The 22243-nt window shown below is 42.5% G+C and overlaps 1 protein-coding gene across 1 annotated transcript in view; it reads left to right on the top strand.

Annotated features, from left to right (window-relative positions):
• Positions 1 to 22243, top strand: part of TSPAN4 (tetraspanin 4) — a 421128-nt gene that overhangs the window by 50525 nt on the left and 348360 nt on the right. The window contains exon 2 of the mRNA XM_051620365.1: positions 18859 to 18952. The gene's annotated coding sequence lies outside the window, so the exon portion shown is untranslated. The remainder of the gene's footprint in view (positions 1 to 18858; positions 18953 to 22243) is intronic.

Here is a 22243-nt window from a genome sequence, read left to right as displayed (position 1 = left end):
CATTCTTTAAGAAAATCCTTTCTTCAAACAAAGTTTGTATAAAAGAAAGTTTACTTAAATATTGAATTTTGCTTACATTGATTTATACAGCTTGCACAGTATTACGACCTCACTTCCTTCTGCCAATGGAAACAGCTGTGTATTTTAGGGAGGATTTACCTTAGTGTTTGTTTATCTGTGTTTCTTGTCTGTTAACTGCATAACTTACAGATGAGGTGGATGGGAGAGCTAGTGCACAAAAAAGTGCAGTAATTTTCCTTGGAAATCCAGCATGCACACTGAGCTTACTAAGAAATGTTCTTCCATGACTCAGGTGAGTTGCAATTACAGCTTAGTGGTAGAGGGGAAAAGTTCTTACACTTCAGGCAGAACACTGGGACTTTTTGATATTTGATGGCAGTTTATTTTGACAGCTTTGGAATAAAAAAGATGAAAGTTCCTGAACCAACTGGAACTTTACATTGACCCCTGCCTCCCCTTAGCTTTGCATTAGGCCCTGGAAGGGGCCAGTGGTGGCACCACTGCACTTGTTCCTAAGTTGTTGTGCAAGGTGGGATTAAATCCTGGCACTGAAAGAACTGAGTGCCTCTTAGAGTTGTGCTGTCTCAGCTAAGTCTCAGAAGCTGTGTTATTCTTAACTGTGAAGTCAAGTGATTTATCTACAGTGTGGTGAGGAACAAGGCTGGGAAAACGTCTGTCAGCAAGGGGCAGTAAATGTAAGTCAGTGGAGGGAGGGAAAGTCTGTGGGCATGTTGAGCCAGCTCAGTCAAATCTGTTGATTTTGAGTGGAAATTTGTATCTTAAGGGTGACATGGTTTTTCGATAGTTGCAGCTGATTTCTGCATGATGTCAGGTTGCTTGTAGCCATTGCTGTTCCTGAGACATAGATAAGCAGATTGCTCTTGTGCATGTGCAAAAAAGCACATGCTTTCCTGGGAGCTCACTCTTGTGTAGAGAGAGCTGGTCAGATCCTTCTGCCTGGTGGTCCCCATGTTTCCTGTAGCTTTTTTGGTGAGAAAGGGTGGGTTTTTAAAAATAATTTCCCTCCCCCCTTTCACCCACCTTGATGGAATCCACTTTCTTCTACCTTGAACTATTTTGCAGAGGTGCCTTGACTTGAAATTCTGGTGCCAGGAGGGCGACTTTAGGATACTGCAGGCTGTCTTGAGTACCTCATCTCAATTACATCAACACCTTGCTGAAGAGGCTGCTTTTGCTGTTTGAAAGCTGCTATTCTACTTCATCTGCCTGCCAGTGCATCATCCAAGGACTTTTTCTTGGTCTCCTGCAGCAATAAATTCCGATCTGCTGGCAATCTGGATGACACTTCCCACAATATAACCTAGCATTGATTTTTGTGTTGGTTTATTGTATAAGGCTCTAAATACATATGGCTGTGTATATCTTTTTGCATGAATGTAGCTGTAGCAGTGAGAATGGTGGTTTGCAGGGCCAAGGAGATTTTTAACTCTGCTGCTGAGTTTCTCTGTGGACTAAAGGGAAGTGTAGGATGCTTGCTCTCTTTGAATGTAAAATTTGTTTAAGGCCTGATTTGAAAACTCTTAAATCAGTGTTGTTGTGGGTTTCTTTTAAAGAGTCTATGTAAATATTGAAAATAGGGCCTTCTAATAGCACTCCTCTTATACTGTCTGTCTTCCATGTCGGTAACAGGAATTCAGATGGGGCTGCATAATATGCTCAGAGCATGCACAGAATTCTGCTTGTGACCTGCAACACCAGAGATTTGTGTATCTTAATCCAGCTGGAGATCAGGGCTCCAGCTGCAAAGATGAGTATTTCATGCCAGCTGGGGTGATAAACTTACTGTTGGCAATGTTATCAGTCACGTCGGTGGCAGAGGCATTCCAAAGCTGGCAGAGAGCATTGGTCACTGAATATTTTGCTGCAAGATGCACATGAAAGCCAAAATGCTTGTGTTGCCATTTATTGAGCTGTTTGTGTAGCTTTCTTGTTTTTCTATTGTTCTAGCTTGCATTCCAGAACACTTGGGGAACATGTGGTGCTCATTAAGTACTTTTCAATAGTTCAGCAACAATCCCAAGTTGTTGGAGGTCTCTGGTAAGAAACAGAGGTTGCCAAATCACTCATGCATGACAAAGCCAAACTACTTGCAGGGTGGGAGACAGTTCACTTATTGTAGTCCTCTGTATTGATGGTCTCAGAGACTTGGAGATGACCCTCAGTCCCCAATTATTTTGAGACGTTGCATTTGTTTCCTCATCTCTTGGTGTTCAGCTTGGGAACATTGTCAGATGTTAGCCGCAGTGGGGAAATCACAGGGAAGCACAGCTTTGTGCGTAGTTATGCAACCATTGTTGAGTGTGTGATTTTAAAAAGATAACTGTCTCCTATCCTTCAAGGACCCTGAAACAAACATAGCGCCACTAAGATGATTAAGGGACTAAAGCATCTACCATATGAGGAAAGGCTGAGAGAGCTGGGTCTGTTTAGCATAGAGAAAAGGAGGCTGAAGGGGGATCTCATCAATGCTTATAAATATCTAAAGGGGCGGGTGTCAGGAGGATGGGGTCAGACTCTTCTCAGTGGTGCCCAGTGACAGAACAATGGGGCAATGCTCACGAACTGGTAAACGTGAAGTTTAATGTGAATATGAGAAAAAACTTCTTTACTCTGAGGGTAACGGAGCACTGGAACAGGCTGCCCAGGAAGGTTGTGGAGTCTCCATCCCTGGAGACATTCAAAACCTGCCTGGATGTGTTCCTGTGTAATCTGCTCTAGGACATGCAGTCCTGTGTAATGTGCTCTAGACAATCCTGCTTTAGCAGGGGGGTTGGACTAGATGATCCCTAGAGATCCCTTCCAACTCTGAAGATTCTGGACTGTGAAGCTGAGGATAACAATTGAAGCCAGTGACACACATTCTTGACTGTGACTGTCATCCGTGTTGACAATCAGAAAACTTCATCAGCCCTTTTAAATCTTGTGTTGTATGCTTTTTTCAGTTAGCTTTGTCATCATTTGCTATAGCCAAGTTGGTTACTGGTGATTTGAACATATTTGAGTAGAGACTGAAATGACAGCTATATGGTACTTAAATTTTAGTTTTGCTCTAACTTATTTTCCCTGCCTTCCCTCCCTGGCTGGGAGAAAGATGGATTTATCATAATGTGTCCAGCATATACCATTAACTAAATATTTGAACAGAGCCATTACTCAGTGTTTGTTTTCTAGTTGGAAGCTTGATTTTCAACAAATATTTTTACTCTAGAAGATACAGCTAGGCAGTATTTGAAAGAAAAGACAGGTTCTGTGACATTTAGGCTTCTAGAACAAGTAGTTTTATGACTTTTCCACCCGGTTTGTAGCTGTAGAGCGTGAAAGAGAAAGAAACTGTCCCAATTTTTCAACTGTATTTTTTGAAGTATTGATATTTAAGGAAAATGCAAATAGGAGCATTCACTCCTTGGTGCTTACTGAAAGCCTACTTGACACTGTGCTATATTTATAAAGTTTGAGTTAACCTCAAAAGTCAAAGCTTTATTATGTGTGTGTGTGCAACTATAAAAAGAAAATTTTAATACTGAAATTCGGGATGGGCGTTGTTCTCTGGAATTCTCAAAAGGTTATTTGAATGTCCTAAGTAGAATATGGATGAATTAGGCTGTAACATAATTCCTTTTAAAAAATCCTCTTAAATTGAAACTAGGTTAGCATTCTGAAAATAAGCATTAAGTAAAGATACTTTGTGTTGCTTTTAGGAAAGTAAGTATTTTTTACTGGTCTCACTGAGAAGACCTTGTTTGTGTTCTGTTACACACTGGAGGAAAAGGAGTAACAAATGCCTGTGTCATGGCTTCATTCCAACATTAACATTAAAAGGCAATGCATCAGTGCCTGTCACTGGCCCACTGTTCTGCTGTTGTGTGGCCATGTGGAGAAGATGAATTAGGTGCGTGAGGAGATAGGTTTCTAGGATATTTTTCTGCAGCCAGCAAAGTTAAGTTAACTGAACTCGTTTTGCTGTATTTAAAGTTTGAGATACCTAGAGCTCAAAATACTCAACACCCATTTAAGCTTGGGAGAAGCTGATTTGTATTTTTCAAGATCCATTAGTGTGTATAGGGGAAAATGAAAGCCACAATGAGTAAAAGTCCTCAGCAGGCACATATATTTTCTTGTGGTATACTTAGAGCACTTCATGCACAATGGATGAAGCAGGATGTAATCTGCAAAAGTATCTTGTACTGCTCCTGTTCTCTAGGTCTCTTAATAATTGCTTGTTTGGATCACAAAATTTTTTCCTTAATGTGCTGGTGGCATGGTTTGGGATTTTCTGTAATTCTGAGCTCTCTGAGGTGTTGGACCTGCTTACAGAAAATTTGCATCAGAAGGATCTTGTTTGCTTCTTTGCATAACTGATGTCTGCTTATTTCTTCTTTTTCTCTGCATGTTCACTGGAGATTCTGAACCTACCTTTTAGTGCTAGCAATGCATAGTAATAAGAAGAAGGATTGAGACATTTTGGAAAAAAACCAGGCCCTTCCTCTTGTATTAGCACTCAAAGTGGCAAAATTTATTTTTAAGATTTCCTATCTAGATTCTGTTTGAAAGAAAATTTAATTCATCAGCTGCATACAATTGTACCAATAAACTTAATTTTCTGTTTCAGTAATCTGAGTCTTTGATTAGATGTGTCAAAATCTAACCTTTTTACCCTTCTTCTCAGAAATGTTCCTGTGTTACAGAAGTGCTGGTAGAAAGAGCTGCAGAAAGCCTTATCTTCTGCTTCAGTCAGACAAAGCTAATACAGTGAATGCAGCAAGATCCGAATCTACCTGCAGGGTGCTGACTTGACCTCAGCTGCTCTTGCAGTAAGCGGTTGCTCTTGGCATGGAATCTATTTGATGGGGTTTAACAGTATGCAACCTTCCCTTAAGAGAAAGTCACTCATCATTTTCAATATAAGACATGAGATGCAGGAATCAGCTGTAGTAGTCAACCTGGAGGACTGAGCTTCTGTCAGAAGTACTGTTTGAGCACTGGACAGGCCATGATTGTCCTGTGCTTGCTCTGGAGTTAGTAATGTTTTGGATTTAGTTTATAAATTACCCATTCTGGGAGAACCTTGTGAGCCCCAGCAAATTGCTCCATTAGCTGTGTACAGCTCATAAACTGTGGGCTAGACTTGCCATTAATTAATTTTTGTAATGGCTTTTAAGTTCTTGTCATCTGAATTGCAAGAGTGCTAGTAGGTTTGAACTGCCACATGTAGAAGGGCCAGTCCCTTCCCCAAGACAATGTACAGATTAAGCAGAGAAAAGAGCTCTGCTTAATATGGAAAAAGGAGGCATAATTATCCACAATATATAAATAAAATGCCAAGAAGGGAACTAAGGAATTAGTGGTGTGATTTGCAAAGGGGCTGGGTTCCTGGGGTACTTGGCCTTGCAACAGGAGTTAGACAACGAAGAGATCGCAGAGAATAGAATTTCCATGTATAGGTACAGATTTCAGTCTTCCTTCTGGCAGCTCATGTGTAAGAACCCGGAAAGCACACAGGGGTCTCTGTGCGCTACATAGGATAATTAAATTATTAATGGCAGTCAAGACCACAAGACTTGAACCCAGGTTGCAGATCTTATTCAGAGCCTTCTAAGGGCTTCCTTATTTTCTGTGTCAGCATGAGAGAGCAGACAGGTAAAGAGCAGGTAGGTGGAGGGAAGTGTGAACCAGATTGCCTTTTTCAGCAGCACCAATTAGAGTGACCAAGGAACTGCCTCAGGCCTTGTCTCTCCTGGCTGTGTTTGTATACTCTTAGCTGTACTGAAGGACAAGTGAGCTTGTTGGAGTATGTGCTTCAAACTGGTTGTTTTGATGATCCAGTTTGTACCAGCAAACCAGTGTTGCAAAAACCAGCATCAGAGGCAGTATAAGAAATCAGAATGTGTAGTCTGCTTTGGGGCTGAACCTTGAACCAATGTGAACATATTAAAAAAATATGTATTTTCTGGTGTTCATGATGATGAAAACCTGTGTTTCACAGGTAAGAAAACATATAGTAAAGACTAAGATGTATAAAAATCACAGCTTGTGTCTGAGGCATTTAGTGTCCAAAAGAGAGCCATGAGGATGGTGAAGGGTCTGGAAGGGATGACTTACGAGGAGCTGCTGAGATCACTTGCATTATTCAGCTTGGAGAAGAGGAGGCTGAGGGGTGACTTCATTGCAGTCTTCGTTGCTCCCTTGTGCCAAGTGTTTTGTGTTAAGTACAGCAGCAAGGGTGTGGAAGGTGCAGAGGTAGAGTGACACTTTGAGGAGTGTAAAGAGCTTTTAGTGTAGAGTGGCATAAGAGAATGTATTTAAGTGTTTAGAATTTGAGACATTTCAGAAGGTGTAGGAATTTTTTTCTCCTCATGAATTCAGGCTATGCCTTTATTCATATGCCTTTTAAAAGTGAAAGACATACAACAATGTAATGACAGAAAGGGGAACTGACTGGTTCATAGAGGAGGGAGGAGGATGTCAGGCTTTAAATCAGGGGTGATGAGGAGACTGTTTTTTACTTCACCTAGGTTGAAAATGATATATGTGAATTTGTGTTAGCAAAACCTTTACGCTACGTATGTTACTGCTTCGTAAGTGCTGGCAAGTAATACTCTCATGGACTGCTGGACTCCAGGACATGCTGATCTGTAGATTTTTGGGATTTTTTGTTTTGTTTTTTTCCTGGTAAAGAATATCTCCAATGCTAGCTGTATTTAAAGGCATGGAGAAGAGTATTGAAAAGCTCCACATGGCAGCTGTCATAATTTACTGTAATATCCTGCTCTGTATGGTAAATAGTACATCAGTTCTGTGGATATGTTGAGCCAGGTCATTAGTCAGTATAAACTGGCCTTGCTTCATGGAACTGGGGGGAGTTTCATATGTTTTGCTCCACTTAGGAACTTGTGTCCTAGCAAGTATGACAGGGCTGTGAAGGGGGGAAGCTTGAGGTCCCAGGTACCTTTGTTAGTGTGCTGTATTGGCACAGATGAATCTCTAGGCTAATCTCTGCTTTCTTTTCTGGGAAAGAGGATGGCTTCCAAGTTGTTGCAGTCTCATCCTCCTCTTTTCCTGCATTCTTCCTCCTCACTTCCCCCAGTGGTTGGATTTCCTTCCAGGTGGAGGGATGCAGTGAGGACACAGCTGTGTATATGTTTGTATGGTGAAGAAATATCACCACGTTCTTGTATCAGGAACTATCAAGTAATTGTACGTATCTTAGTTGTATTTGCAGGGAACTGGATGTAATTGAGAACAGGTAATAGTTGATACAAGTCATCTACATTGAGACATTAAGGTATAGGAGGGAATAGTGTGGAACTGCTGGCTGGATTTGCATTGACTGGACATGAAATTGTGTACCTGGCTTAGTGTTGGGAATATTATGGCATTGGCATATCACAGAAAGCACAGATGAGCAAGTACAAGAAAAAACTTGTATTTCTAACTTTGGTTGTTGTTTCTTAAGCCTCTCTCCTGCTCTATAAAATATGAGCAATTTGTATCAGCTTATACTTCATAGCCTGCCCATAATGAAGAATTACTTTCTTCCAGCTACTTCCAAACTTTGCTTGGCTTCCTGTGGCTACCTTTTGGCTCTTGTTACCATCCAGCTGTGAGGTATCTTACCTCTCTGCCTGATCTTCCATGGACTGCCTGGTATTAAAGCAGACCAGAAGCAGGAGGACATTATCTTCATAGCAGGGGTTTGCATATATCTTAAGTGACACAAAGTTATGATACAGCCACAGCATATTTCTTAAGTATAGTCTCACTGTAGGTAGCAACAGCGGCATTTCTCATAGTTGAAAATAAAACATTTGTTTTGGTTGGCCTTCTGCTCAGGGTAGGGACTGGCTAACTAATGGGCTTCAGGCAACCTCCGTGCCTCAGTGATGGTTACATGGCTCTATGAGCAGACATATCCATAAGGAGCCTATTTGCTTTGGTTCTGGATTGAGAGGTGCTTTGTCTTCATTAGAGTAGTGCATGCTAGTTGTAGTGGGTGGGCACCAGCCAAGCATTGTGTTTGCAAAAGAGTACAACACTGGCTGTACATAGTGGATAACAGCATGTATATGAAGTATAAACCAGAGAGCAGTTGTAGACTGTGCCAGGCTGAAGGTGAGACAGAAGAGAAGAGCAAAGGCAGATAGCAGAAACTGCTGGGGAGAGGACAGACATTGCATTTGTTGATGACTTGTGGGTCTGGTGTGGTTCTTACAAGAAATATGCTGGGTAGCCATAATGCTGTTAGAATGCCAGTGGCCAGTGAACAGCTGTCATCTCTACAAATTTAATCTTCACCTGTAGCATTTAATCTACTCGACCAACTCTTGTGTGGTTCTAGCAAACAGCAAGAGAGAAGGACAGTCAAAGTGAAATGCTTGGATGGACACCAGGTGCCCATCAAAGCTGCTCTATCACTCTCCTCCTCAACTGGACAGGGGAGAGAAGATATAACAAAAAGCTCATGGGTCGAGGTAAGGACAGGGAGAGATCACTCACCAGTGTCTGTCATGGGCAAAACAGATGACTTGGGGAAATAAATTTAATTTAACCAGGTAATCAGACCCAGTCAGCATGGGTTTATGAAAGGCAGGTCCTGTTCTTCTTTTATGAGAGGATGACCCGCTTATTGAATGAGGGAAAGGCTGTGGATGTTGTCTTATCTTGGGTTTAGCAAGGCGTTTGACACCATTTGCCACTGCATTCGCCTAGAGAAACTAGCTGCTTGTGGCTTGGATGTGCACACACTTTGCTGAGTGAAGCACTGGTTGGATGGCTGGGCCCAAAGAGTTGTGTTGAATGGAGTTAAATGAATGGAGTTGGTGGCCAGTCACGAGTGGTGTTCCCCACGGCTCAGTACTGGGGCCACTCCTGTTTAACATCTTTATCAATGATGAAGGGATAGAGTGCACCCTCAGTAAGTTTGCAGATGACACTAAGTTGGGAGGGAGTGTCCATCTGCTTGAGGGCAGGGAGGCTCTGCAGAGACATCTGGACAAGCTTGATCGATGGGCCAAGGCCAATTGTATGAGTTTCAATAAGGCCAAATGTCAGGTCCTGCACTTTGGCCACAACAACCCCCAGCAGGGCTGCAGGCTTGGGGAGGAGTAGCTGGAGAGCTGTCCAGCTGAGAGGGACCTGGGGGTGCTGTCTGACAGCTGGCTGAACATGAGCCAGCAGTGTGCCCAGGTGGCCAGGAAGGCCAACACTGTCCTGGCCTGCATCAGGAATAGTGTGACCAGCAGGAGTAGAGAGGTGATCATGCCATTGTAATTAGCACTGGTGATGCCATACCTCAAGCACTGTGTTCAGCTCTGGGCCCGTCACTGTAGAAAGGACATTGAGCTACTAAAGCATGTCCAAAGAATGAAGCTGATGAGGGGTTTGCAGCATATGTCTTAAGAGGATTGGCTGAGGGAGCTGGGGTTTTTTATCCTAGAGAAAGGGAGGCTGAGGGGAGACCTTATTGCTCTCTACAAGTACCTGAAAGGAGGTTGTAAAGAGGTGGGGATTGGTAATGGCCTCAAGTTGTACCAGGGGAGGTTTAGATTGGATGTTAGGAAGAAATTCTTTGCTGAAAGGGTTATCAGACATTGGAACAGGCTCCATCAGTTAGCTCATGCAGTGCTGCATTACCTGTGCTACCCCCCTGAAGAGTGGGGAGGATCCTGCTGTTGGTGGTGTTGCCTTCCTCATAATACCTCAGGTCCATAACCATCACAACATGGAAAAGGTAGTTGTTCTGCTTAGAAGAATGACAGAGGGACAAATGCATGCAGTATGGTGATACTAGAAGAGATGTATTAGCTGATGCGATCTACCTGGACTTACGCAAAGCATTTGACACTGTCTTACATGACATCCTTGTCTTTAAATTGGAGAGGCATGGTCTTGATGGGAGGACCACTTCATGGATAAGGAATTGGCTGGTTGGTCACACTTGAAAGGATTGTGGTCAACAACTCAATGTCCAAGTGGAGATTAGTGATGAGTGGCATTCCTTGGGTCAGTATTGGGACCACTGCTGTTTTACATCTTTGTTGGTGACATGAATAGTGTTATTGAGTGCACCCTCAGCAGGGTTGCTGATGATACTAATCTGTGTAGTGTGGTCAATGAGCTGGAGGAAAGGAATGCCAGCCAATGAGACCTGGATGGGCTTGAGAGGTGGGCCCATGCCAACCTCATGAAGGCCAATAAGGCCAAGTGCAAAGTCCTGCACCTAGGTGGGGGCAAAGCCAAGGACAAGTATAGGTTGGGCAGAGAATGTATTGAGAGCAGCCTTGAGGAGAAGGACTTCAGGGTATTGGTTTATGAGAAGCTCGACATGAGCTGGCAATGTGCACTTGCAGCCCAGAAGGTAACTGTGTCCTGGGCTGCATCAGGAGAAGCATGGCCAGCAGGTCAAGGGAAGTGATTCTTCCCCTCTACTCCAATCTTGTGAGACTCCTCCTGGAGCACTGTGTCTAGTTCTGGAACCCTCAGCACAGGAAGGGCATGGAGCTCTTGGAGTGAGTCCAGAGGAGGACCATGAAGATGATCAGGAGGCTGGAGCACCTCTCCTGTGAAGACAAGCTGAGAGAGTTGGTGCTGTTCAGCCTGGAGGAGAGCAGGCTCTAGGGAGACCTCTTAGCAGCCTTCCAGTATCTGAAGAGGCCTCCAGGAAAGATGGGAAGGACTTTTTATAAGCATGTGTAGTGATAGGACAAGGGGTAATGGCTTTAAACTGGTAGAGGGGAGATTTAGGTTAGACATTAGGAGGAAATTATTCACTATGAGGGTGGTGAGACACTGGATCAGGCTGTCCAGAGGAGTTGTTCCTCTCCTTGGAAGTGTTCAAGGGCAGGTTGGATGGGGCTTTGAGCAACCTGGTCTAGGGGAAGGTGTCACTGCCCATGCAGTGCGGTTGGAACTAGATGACCATTAGAAGATTCTTCCAACCCATTCTATGATTCTTTAGGGATTGAAGTAAATCCTTTAGAAAATACCTATAATCTCTACTGAAAAGCTTGCAGTGAGAGATAACTGACTATGTTCACTGAGAATATGTTTCAGGAGCTAAGTATCTGTCATGTTTTGAAAAGCACTGGGACAGTTTTAAGAATCACTGGGCAAGTATTGGAATCAATGCATTTAAACAGTAATCTGTGTGTGTAATCGTATGTATGAAATTAAATGTATTCTCTGAAGAGAAACCTCTTCAGTGTTGAATCTGCAATAATGACAAATCAGGTTAAGATCTAAACTTTCTTTAACCATTAAATTAAAAAGTGTTTACCAGTGCAGGTTTTGCTAGGGTTTTAAAGGAAAATTGAAGTGCTTGAACCATGTGAAATCAATGGTTTAATTGTCTGGAAAATGAGTTTACTGCAGTGCTAGGATAACCTTTGAGAGTAACAGCCTGTTTATCAGATGTAAGAAAATTTCTCCTTTAAGTTTTTCAGCAATATCTGTTTCTTGATGGGTAACTTGTGAAGTTGTGAGACTGACTGGGAGTTGAGTATGGTACAGAGCTTATTCTGTGGAGGGAATGAAGAAAGACCAAATTTAAGTTGGTGAGATAAAATAGTTGCATTTCGTTATTTCTTTAACTATGGACAATACTATTTAAAAAACAATTTTAAGTGTAAAGTGTGTTTTGTTAAACTTACTTTTTTTCTCATGTTGAGCCATCGGGTTTGGCGAAGTTTAGGTAGTAAATAAATGTTTCTGTAGATTTTAATTGAGTTTTGGTTATCCCCCAAGAATAGCTTGACATTAAGTAAAAGCTAAACAAAACCCTTCAACAAAAGGAAGGAAGGAAGGAAGGAAGGAAGGAAGGAAGGAAGGAAGGAAGGAAGGAAGGAAGGAAGGAAGGAAGGAAGGAAGGAAGGAAGGAAGGAAGGGAGGGAGGGAGGGAGGGAGGGAGGGAGGGAAGGAGGGGAAAGAAACCCACCTCAACTTTAGTAAGAAGCAAATCTGTAATTCATTAATCTAAAAAGGGAAAAAATCGAAACCTGAATAAATGTGGAACTTGCTGCATAATTGCCTAGTTAAATGAGTGGTGATGTATCTTCCTAAACAAATTTGCATGCGGAACTTCAGTATATGGTGTATTTAAATCTAAACATCTATATGTTTTCATAGTTATTAAGCAGGGAGAATCAGCCCCTTTTCAGGTATAACACCTGAAAATGGTAACCAAGTTTAAAGCTGGTGACCTTAAGATTTCCTGTTTAGGATTTCTAATCACTTTGATTTAATTACAAATATTGAAATGATTAAATTATTAGTGCACCTCATAATAGCATCTGAATTATGAAAGAATGGTCAGCATCAGGCATTGAGAGTTAGATGACAAGGATGGAAAGCAATGGATGATGCAAAGAGGCTCTCAGGAGTCTGCTGCATTTCACTCTCCCTTGTAGATTTGCCTACTTTGAGGAGTAACTGCCTTCAGACTTCACTGGGACAGTCTTAAAGGATGGGTTGTTTGTCTTGCTGATTCCATCTAGAGTGTCCAGGGTACATAAAAACTTAAAGCCTCATCTTTCTGCTCTGTGTTTGGGAATAAAAGTGATAAAAGTGAAAGCTCCTCCACAGGAGAAAAGGGAACTTTTTCATTGGTCAGGCTGAGACTTGAGAACAGCCAAAGGAGGAACACAGGTCTTGCAGCTTTCAGTGCTGCATACTGAGCCACAGATAGTTTTTCAAGCAGAAACACAGGATGCAAGTATTTAAGAAAACCTTATCAATTGAGTACTGCAGGTCATGTAACTCTCTCTGGAATGCTGCTGAAAGATTAAACAATATGTGACAGATGGTTATGTTGCTTAATACGGTACTGGAAAGTGTACAGTATTACATATGATAGAATAGAAAGAGTTCAGATATCTTACAGTTTACCAGCCATGTTGTTGGACTCAGCCTCAGTTGCTTCTGAAAAAACAGGAACAGTTGTCTATTTGTTTTCCTAAGTGTAGTTTGGTAAAGGTGAAAAACTATTCCCTGGAGCCTTAATCTTGGTCAGAGGGGAGAGTTCTTTAGTTGTAACTTGTACATGGGTCTCAAGTACACAGAATCATTGGTAGCCTTGCAGCTCGGTGCCATTTCTTGATATAGGGCATGTAGCTGTGAGTCAGACCTTTACGGGATTTAGTGTTTACTCAAGAGCTTTTCGTGGTGTTGGACAAAGCTGATAGAAGGTGGTCCTTTTCAGAAGATAACAGGTTTGCAGTAGAACTCACACTAGGGATATAGAGTGCAAATGAATGTTTAGGGCAGAGTGCTTGAGTGGTGATCTGCTGTTTGCACTAACTCAGTGGAAGTTACATCTATGCATCAGTTTAAGAACTGATATTCAAGTGTGTTGTAGTTCCATATTCTGCACTTTGTAAGGAATAAATCCAAAGAGTAAAATCCACCCAGTAGTTCTCAGAGGGAAGAGTGAAGCATGTGTTGCAGGAATATGGTTGTCAGGGTTAATGCTGATGTAAGGAGGTTAAGAATAGTGTGCAGTTCAGGAAATCCTAAAATAGGAGTGGAAAGGAAGTATCTATTTATATATTTCCCTTTGTTTTTATATAAATATAAAAATCCATTGGGTTAATTCAAGCATTGAAGCTTGAGCAGATATCAGCTTGAGATGGCTTATCTGGCAGATTTTCTGGGTTTTGAGTGCATGGTGATGGGTATGGGCATGGTAGGAAGAGTTGTAGTCTTTTTCTGAGGGTGAGGAGACATCTTGTATCAAGCAATAGGAATTGAAGGAAGAGAATTCAAATAAACAGAATGATTCCAAGTTGTCAAGTGAAGTTTATTTGAGGAAAGAGCAAGTGGGCGAGAAATAAAATATTACCTTAATTTAAAAATAATTTAAAAAACCAAACCAAACCCAAAAGCCTAGGATGCATGGGAGACTGGTGGTGATGGTGTAGAGATGAAACTTACTGACATTTCCTTTTGGTAGTTTTTTTGCTCTTACAACCAAGAGCAAGCAGTGTTCATATGTGCTCTAAAACATAATTTCCACAGTCTCTTGTGTTTAGTAGAGTTTTCAGAATAGCTTTGTTGTTGTTGTTGTTGTTATAGGTGCTGTGTGCTAGTGCAAGAGGATAGGCAATCAGTACATTTCCTGATATAGTTGAAGTAGTTGAAAGCAGAGCAGACACTGAAAAATGCACCTTGACACTGCTGAAGGTGGCTGTGTCTAAGCTGTGTGGCACAAGGAATTTCTGTTTCCTTCAAGGCAGGGAAGTTGAGTAGTTCTACACATGTCCCGTGTGCCGTTGTGACAGAAGTTGATGCAATTCCCTGCTGCCTGCTGTCCCTGGAAATACCTAGTCCTGGATATCTGTGTGAGCACTGGCAAGAAGAGATTACAGCAAAGCCTTTCCTCCTTTGTAGAGTCACCATTCAATGCCATTAATGCTGTCTCTTTTGACAATGGTTGTTTCTCAGGATTGCTGCCCAAATGAGTGCAGAATGGTGTTTATCACATGGGTCTTACCTCAAAATAAGGAGGGTGAAGCTATTTTCTGGTTTAAGGGGAAAGAAAAAAAAAAAAAGTGGCTGGTCTCAAAAGAGTGAAAACTCAGGCAATATTAGCATATCGTGGTATTAAGTATCTCCTAACTGCCAAATTCAGTCTTTGCCTTTAAACAGACAAGTATGTCTCATCCCTGTGCTTGACAAGATATGGATAAAATCCTACTGGAAACTATGCTAAGGCACATGGAAAACAGAGAGGTGATTGATGATAACCAACATGGCTTCACTAGGGGGCAAGTTGTGCCTGACAGATCCGGTGGCCTGCTACAACAAGGTTACAGCATGAGTGGATAAGGGAAGAGCAACTGATGTAATCTACCAGGACTTGTGCATAACATTGGATACAGTCCTGCACAACATCCTTTTCTCTAAAATGTAGAGACATGGATTTGAAGGGTAGACCATTGAGTAGATAAGGAATTGGTTGGATGGTCATATTCAGACAGTAGTGGTCAATGGTCCAATATTTGGATAGAGATCACTGAGAAGTGGTGTCCCTCAGGGGTCCTTATTGGGACCAGCATTATTTGACATGTTTGTCAGGGACATGGACAGTGGGATTGAGTGCTCGCTCAGGAAGTTTGTGGATGACACCAAGCTGAGTAATGTTGTTGATACTCGAGAAGGTAGGGTGGCCATCCCAGAGGAACCTGGACAGGCTAGAGAGTAGGGTCCATGCAAACACGGTTCAGGATCAACAGGATCAAGTGCAAGGTCCTGCACTTGGGTTGAGGTGATCCCAAGCATAGATACAGGATAAGTGATATGTGAGTTGAGAGCAGCCCTGCAGAGAATGACTTGGGGGTGTATTGGTGGGTGGAAAACTGAGTATGACCAAGAAATGTGTGCTTGTAGCCGAGAAAGCAAACTATATGCTGGGCTGCAAAAAAAGCAGCTTGAGGGAGGTGAATTCTCCCCTTCTGCTCTACTCTTATGTAACCCCACCTGAAGCACTATGTTCAGCTCTAGGGTCCTCAGCATAAGAAAGACATGGAACAGTTTGAGCAGATCCAGAGGAGGGCTATGAAGATCATAGGGGGCTGGAACACCTTCCCTATGAAGACAGGCTGAGAGAGTTGGGGTTGTTTTACCTGGAGGAGGCTCTGGGGAGACTGTTTAGTGGCCTTCCAGTACCTGAAGGGGCCTACAGGAAAGCTGGGGAGGGACTGTTAACATGGGCATGTAGTGAGAGGGCAAAGGCTAACACTATTCAACTGAAAGAAGGTAGATTTAGGATAGATATTAGGTAGAAGTTCTTTATTGTGAGGGTGGTGAGACACTGAAACAGGTATCCCAAGGAGATTGTGGATGCCTCATCTCTGGAAGTGTTCAAGGTAAGAATGGATGTGACTGTGAGCAACCTGATCTAGTGGGAGATGTCCCCACCCATGCAGGGGGGTTGGAACCAGATGACCTTCATAAAGGTCCCTTCTAACCCAAACCATTCCATGAATCTGTGACTGTTTTAGAGAGCCAGTAAGAATTTGACGCAAGCCAGGACAGAAAGATTGAATACAAGCTTCTGGTCTCTGGAGCAGGATGTCTGATGTAGCTGGGTTTGAGGGAAGCTTTGTAGCACTAATTGGAGTTACACTGCAGCTGACTTCCCTGTTGTTACTAAAGTTAATCCTTAGAGGCCTCGTTGTGCCATCTTAAAGGTGGTCCTTGGTCAAAAAAGGAGACAACCTGAGAATGAAAGTGAAATGCAAGCAGACAAAATGTTTTGCCTGGCGTTATATAGCAGAGGAAAGTGGAGTCCTGGTCTGTCTGCTGGTGATGCCTGACAAATCTGGTGGCCTTCTACAACAAGGTTACAGCATTAGTGGTGACCTTCTTTGCTGAAACTGTAGTTACCTGGGCTCACATGTTGGACACATCAAGGGAAATTGCTGCAGTACTCAAAGAGGAGGATTTTGCATGTCTTGTAGAGTCTAAGAATAGATTTAGATGCAGCCTGCTGAGATCACATCCCCTCATTAGTGTAATGCTGGCACTTCTGATGTCAGTGACAACCTCTGTTAAAGGAGGTAGGATTGCAGCCTGAATAGCCATATGTGACCTGGCTTTTGTTAATGTCCTTTATCAGGCACAATGGCACCCCTGGGTTATACACGACACTACAGCCTCACCAGAGGCAGTGTAATGTCCATGCTTCTGCATCTCCTCTGCCTTGTCTCTGGAGCTGGACAGTGTTGAAAGCAAAGTAGATAAAACTTCAGATACATACATCCTCCTGCATTCCTATAGGAAAAATAAGGCATGAAATGTGTTCCTGTTCATGGGACAAAAGACAAGGAGGGTTCTTCACCAATTAAGGTCACATGCAAAAGAGACTCAACTTGGGGAAAAAATAATAATTTAATTTCACACTAATCAAATGCACACAGGACACTGACAACACAAGGAGCAGAGCTTCCATATGTTACCTCACTCCTCCCTTCTTCCTGGCCTCAAATTACTTTGTTCCTGGTTTCTCTCCCTCCTTCCCCCCAGCAGCACAGGGGGACAGGGGATGGGGTTTAGAGTCAGTTCATAGGCTGGTGGTTCTTGCCATGCCATCTTCCTCAGGAAGAAGGATTCCTTACAGTCCTTCCCTGCTTCCCCACGGGGTCCCTCCCATGAGAGAGAGTCCTTCACGAACCTCTCCTTCATGAGTCCTTCCCACGAGGTCCGGAGCTGCTCCAGCCTGGGCTTCCCACAGAGTCACAGGCTGCTTTGGGAACAGTCACCTCCCCTGCTGTGGGGTCTTCCATAGCTGCATGATCTGAGTCCACTGGCCAAGTTCACGCCTCCTGGAGCCATCAGGGAATGTTCCACCATGTTCCTCCATGAATGCAGGGGGACAGCTGCCATCTCGCCATGGCTTGCAGGGAAACTTCTGCTTGGGCACCTTCTTCCCTTTCTTGCTCACCAACCACCAGGATCTTCACCCCAGCACTGCCTTTCCCCTCTCCAGCTCAGCTCTTCTTTCTTAACTGCTGGCTCTGCTCAGCTTTTACCTCAGTTCTTTCGTATGTTAATCACAGAGGCTCATCTATTGCCAGTCTAATGGCTCCTTGGCTGGTTTAGGAGCAGGGGGAGCCTCTCAGCTTCTTACTGGGTTCTTACTGGGGCCACCCCTGGGGCCCTTCCCCCACTACAAAAAAATCCCACCAAACCAGTACAGCACCTGAAATAGCAAAATTAAATAAAAAACAACAAAAACTAAGAGTAAACCAGGCACAATTGATCTACAGACCAGATGTTTTCAGGTAGGTAGATAAACTGCAATCTTGGTTGACTGTGGTCAGTAAGGATGTCATAGTTCTTTTGTAGGGGCTGGCTTTTTAATCCTAAGTAATTTACAGTGGAGCTAATAGTGTTGTGCTTAACTAAAATCTGTCTGCAATTTGAAACAATGCTAAGGAGCATCTTGTGGCACAAAGCAGTGGTGTAATTCATTATCTACTATAATGAGAAACCTGCAATAGAAGAGGAAGGGGTTATTTATTTTTTTTTCCAAAAGGTTTTTTCTACAGTACAGACCTTATTGCTGCTTCTGTAGGTAGAACTAAACTGTTGGTTGGATATGCATTTCAATGTTGCTATGGATTTGAGTATAGCTACAACCTTACTTTTTCCTGTGCAGCATCACTTAGTGTAATTTTACCTGTCCTAACAAAAGGTGCTTTTCATATGTGGGTATTTGTTGCATAAAGTACTCCTGCCAGCTGAGCTTGCTTTGTTGGCATTTGTTCATTTCAGAAACTTGAATGATTAGAAATATTTATCAATTTTACACTCCCTTGCCATGACTTTTGCTCTGCATAGGAAACATAAACTTATGCTCTCTTCTGAAAACTTTCTGTGCATTTTTCCCTAGGAGCAACAAAGTTTGTTTCTTAGGATGCTGGTGGACCATAAATTACAAGTTGCTGTTCTATAGGCACTCTTTACCTGGACTTCCCTCTGCATGTCCAGCATGCCTTATGTCTTTTGCCATTGCATGTTCACAGTCACTTGATCAGTTTGTGTGTTGATTCAATGAGAAAAAGTCACCTCTTTTAAATGGTTTTAAATTCTATATTGGAAATGTGCTCCAATAAATCAATTTTTATTTGGTGACCTAAATTTTGTTTTTATTTTAGTAACAAACTTTATTGAGGTTGAAGTGTGTATGGGGAAGTACAAAGGGGAGAGTAAAGGGGGTTGTGAAGCAGCCAACTGTAATCCTGGATTGAAAAGTCTGTTCCTGAAGTGACTCCTTGTCACCACCTGCCTGCTTTACTCATGGATCTGTTTTGTGTCTTCCAGTGGCAGCACTGAAGGGACGGCTCTTATTGCTGTGGGAGATCAAAAGCTACTTCCAGCTGCACCTTGTGTGTCATCTGCAAAACCACCAGTCACAGTGAGTTTCTCCTACACACACTCTGTTTTCCTCAGTGAGGATTTATTAGATATAATCTGTGATTATAATATTTTTCTTTATGTATACTTTGTCAGTTTGCTTAATTCTGCAAAAATATTGGATTTAACAATGCCAAGCCAAATGGATGCATACCTTTACCCCTACCCTGAAATGCTCATGCTTCAAGTTTACCCTTGCAAGCTCCTCTGGCCACCTGCACACCTTGTGCTGACATTTGCGGTGGTGGGATGATGAAAGACTCTGCACTTTGAGTGTGTGTTCTGGTTATTCATTCAATGGTCAAATATAAGAATTGGACAAAATACTTTGTACCTGAGAACAGATTCAGAAAGAAAAATTTAAATACAAAGAGAAGAGAAAATTATTGCTTAGGCAAGAAGATCAAACTTCACTACTTGTTCAGATTGCCAGAAGCAAATACATCATATGTGTATGGCATTTAGTCATAGAGTCATAGAATCATAGGGGTTGGAAGGGACCTCTGAAGATCAAGTCCAGCCCCCCCTGCTGCAGCAGGAACACCTAGGGCAGGTCACACAGAAATGCATCCAGATGGGTCTTGAAAGTCTCTAGAGAAGGAGACTCCACAACTTCGCTGGGCAGCCTGTTCTGGTGCTCCCTCACCCTCACAGTAAAGAAGTTTTTCCTCATGTTGAGATGGAACTTCCTGTGTTGTAACTTGGTGCCGTTTCCCCTCATCCTATTCCCCACATCCTATCACTGGCCCTTTCTTGACATCCATCCTTCAGATAATTATAAACATTAATAAATTCCCCTCTTAGTCTTCTCTTCTCAAAACCGAACAGCCCCAGGTCTCTTAGCCTTTCCTTATAAGGCAGGTGTTCCAGTCCCTTAATCATCTCTGTAGCTCTCCATTGGACTCTTGCCAGTATATCCCTATCCCTCTTGAACTGGGGAGCCTGGAACTGGACACAATACTCCAAGTGTTTCATACGCAGTGGCAGATGAGAGGGTGTCTCAGTGCTGAAAAGTTCTTGAGTCTGTTCCTAGGTAAAATAGAGGCTGAAATTTTCCCAGCAGTTTAAGGGAGCTAGCTAATTCAGTGCTGTTTGGATAACAAGTGAAAACTTCTGAAAATCCTCATTCCTTCAAACTCTTTGATTTCTGCCTAAAAGAAATACAGTGAATAAAATACTTCTCTACTCCTACAGGTATCTGTGAATTTCCATGTAACTTGCCTGTGATTCTTTTCATCAATCATTCTCTTCTGCCAATAACTTAGTAAAACTCACTCAGCTGATTTTGATATTTTGCATCTTTAAAATGATGGCATAACAATTGCTTGCAAAGCCATCTCTGGTTTTCAGACAATTATTTACCTGTCCTGGGCTGGTTGGGAGAGCTGAATATGTCAGTCATGTATCTCTTGTGTGGAATCCATGTGTAAGACTAGAAGGGTAGGAGCAAATCTATGCATGTGCAAGTTTTTGCTTTGAGGAAAACTTGAGGACTCAATGAACAAAAAAAATACTAAGTGCTTAAGGGAGCATAGGACACTTGTACAGTTACATGGCATTGAATGTTGACTTAGTGTAGATTTTGGGTTATGGGTTTGGGCATGAGGGAAGTAAATATGCTGAGCTGTCCTAAGAACTAATGACAATAGCAGGAGGAAGCAAGACTTTAAAAGGAAAAGGCCCCAGAATCTCTACTGAAAGCTTGTCAGGAAGAGAACTGGACACAATGTGGATTTCTAGCCTTTGTCAATATTGTGGATGAATAAATTATATATGACTTGTAAAATAAGAAAGATTCCTTCTAGTGTTTTGCCTGGAAGGATAGAGCCAGCTTGCAACATATGGAGGGTTTAATACCTTTCAGAAATTGAATATTGAGTGAAAGTAATATTTTTAATCAAAAGTAATTAAAAGTGAGACTGAGTTGAAGGAAAGAGCAACTGCTCGGCTGGAAGACTGCTTCCAGTGTTACAGACATGCCCTGAGATGCATATTTTATGTGTTAGGAAGTACTGATCAAGGCCGTGTTTATACCCTACTTTACCACTTGTCTTCCTGATAATTGTGATCAAGGTTTCTTAACTCATTTAATTCCGTTCCTTTCTCTTTGATCAAGTACAAAACACTTGGTGCTGGTGTGATGGGGAACTCCACATTGTATGAGCTTGGTTAGCTTGGTCCTTCTTTCTTTCTAATTTAGTATTGTTCAGAAGTGACTGTTTTAATGGCAAGAAAGCTAAAAAGCCATGGGGAGCTCAGTCTCTGTAACCTCCTCTGAGATCCTCTAGTAAACCTATAAGTGAGCTTTGCCTCTGCTGAAGTTAGCATAATCTTGACAGAGATTGTCTGTGATTTCTCCCCACACACCCTGTTCCTCTCTTAATCACTTAGATCCTTGATCCTGCCTGCAGACATTTTCCCTGATGGAAATGGATCATGTAGCCCATGAATTTTGGCTGGGTAAAATGTAGGAAAGACAAGGGGTTTAAGCAAGGTATGTCCTGTGTCAGCTGATGGAGAACACTACTCAAATCAGAAACTTCATGGTACATGAACAAGTATTTGGTTGAATCTACTGGCTGTGGCAAAGACATGCCAATTTATATCAATTAGCATTCCTGACGAATCATCTGTAGTGATTGTGGATGTTTTCTTAAGAGAGTCATTGTAAAGGGGTGTCACTGGGAGCAGTGGTGGCACATAAAACCTGAGATGCACTGTGCTGAGTACTGTACAGGAGCCCTAGACTATGCATTTCTGCATAGAAACAGCTTGTGCTGCTTTTTGAAGTTTTTGGCTTTCAGATCAAAAGCAGGATTGCTTCCACACACTTAATCCTGCTTTCTGATTCACTTGAGTCAATGTCCATACCCTTGTGATCCTTTACACTGCCACGAGAAAGTTGAATCCCTGTTCAACCTTTGGAAGCCACCTCTACTTACATCTGTTAAAATAGCTGGCAGCGAAGCGTGAGGTTGCAGATGAATGATGTCAAAAGTTTTTCTATGCTATAAGATTTGACTACTGCACCTTTGAGAAGGCAGGAGTCTACAGTTGCACCTGCTTGAGCAAAGCTCCCTGAGGAACAGGTCAGCCCTGATGTGATGCTGGATGCATTGTACATGCTGCACTGGCAGCCCTGCTGATGCAGTTGTTTCTAACTTTCATCCACAGTACCCTTGACTTTCTGCTCTGACTTGCTTGTTCTTTTGTTTAGCCACCAGACTTTCTGAGTAAGCGGCATAAATGCATGCTGGCTGGTATGCCTGTTGAAAGGAGAATGATCTGGTAG

Source organism: Apus apus, chromosome 5 (genome assembly GCF_020740795.1).
Source record: "Apus apus isolate bApuApu2 chromosome 5, bApuApu2.pri.cur, whole genome shotgun sequence".
Lineage (NCBI taxonomy): Eukaryota > Metazoa > Chordata > Aves > Apodiformes > Apodidae > Apus > Apus apus.
Note: the sequence above shows the minus strand (reverse complement) of the source record. Positions and strands in the feature narration are given on the sequence as shown.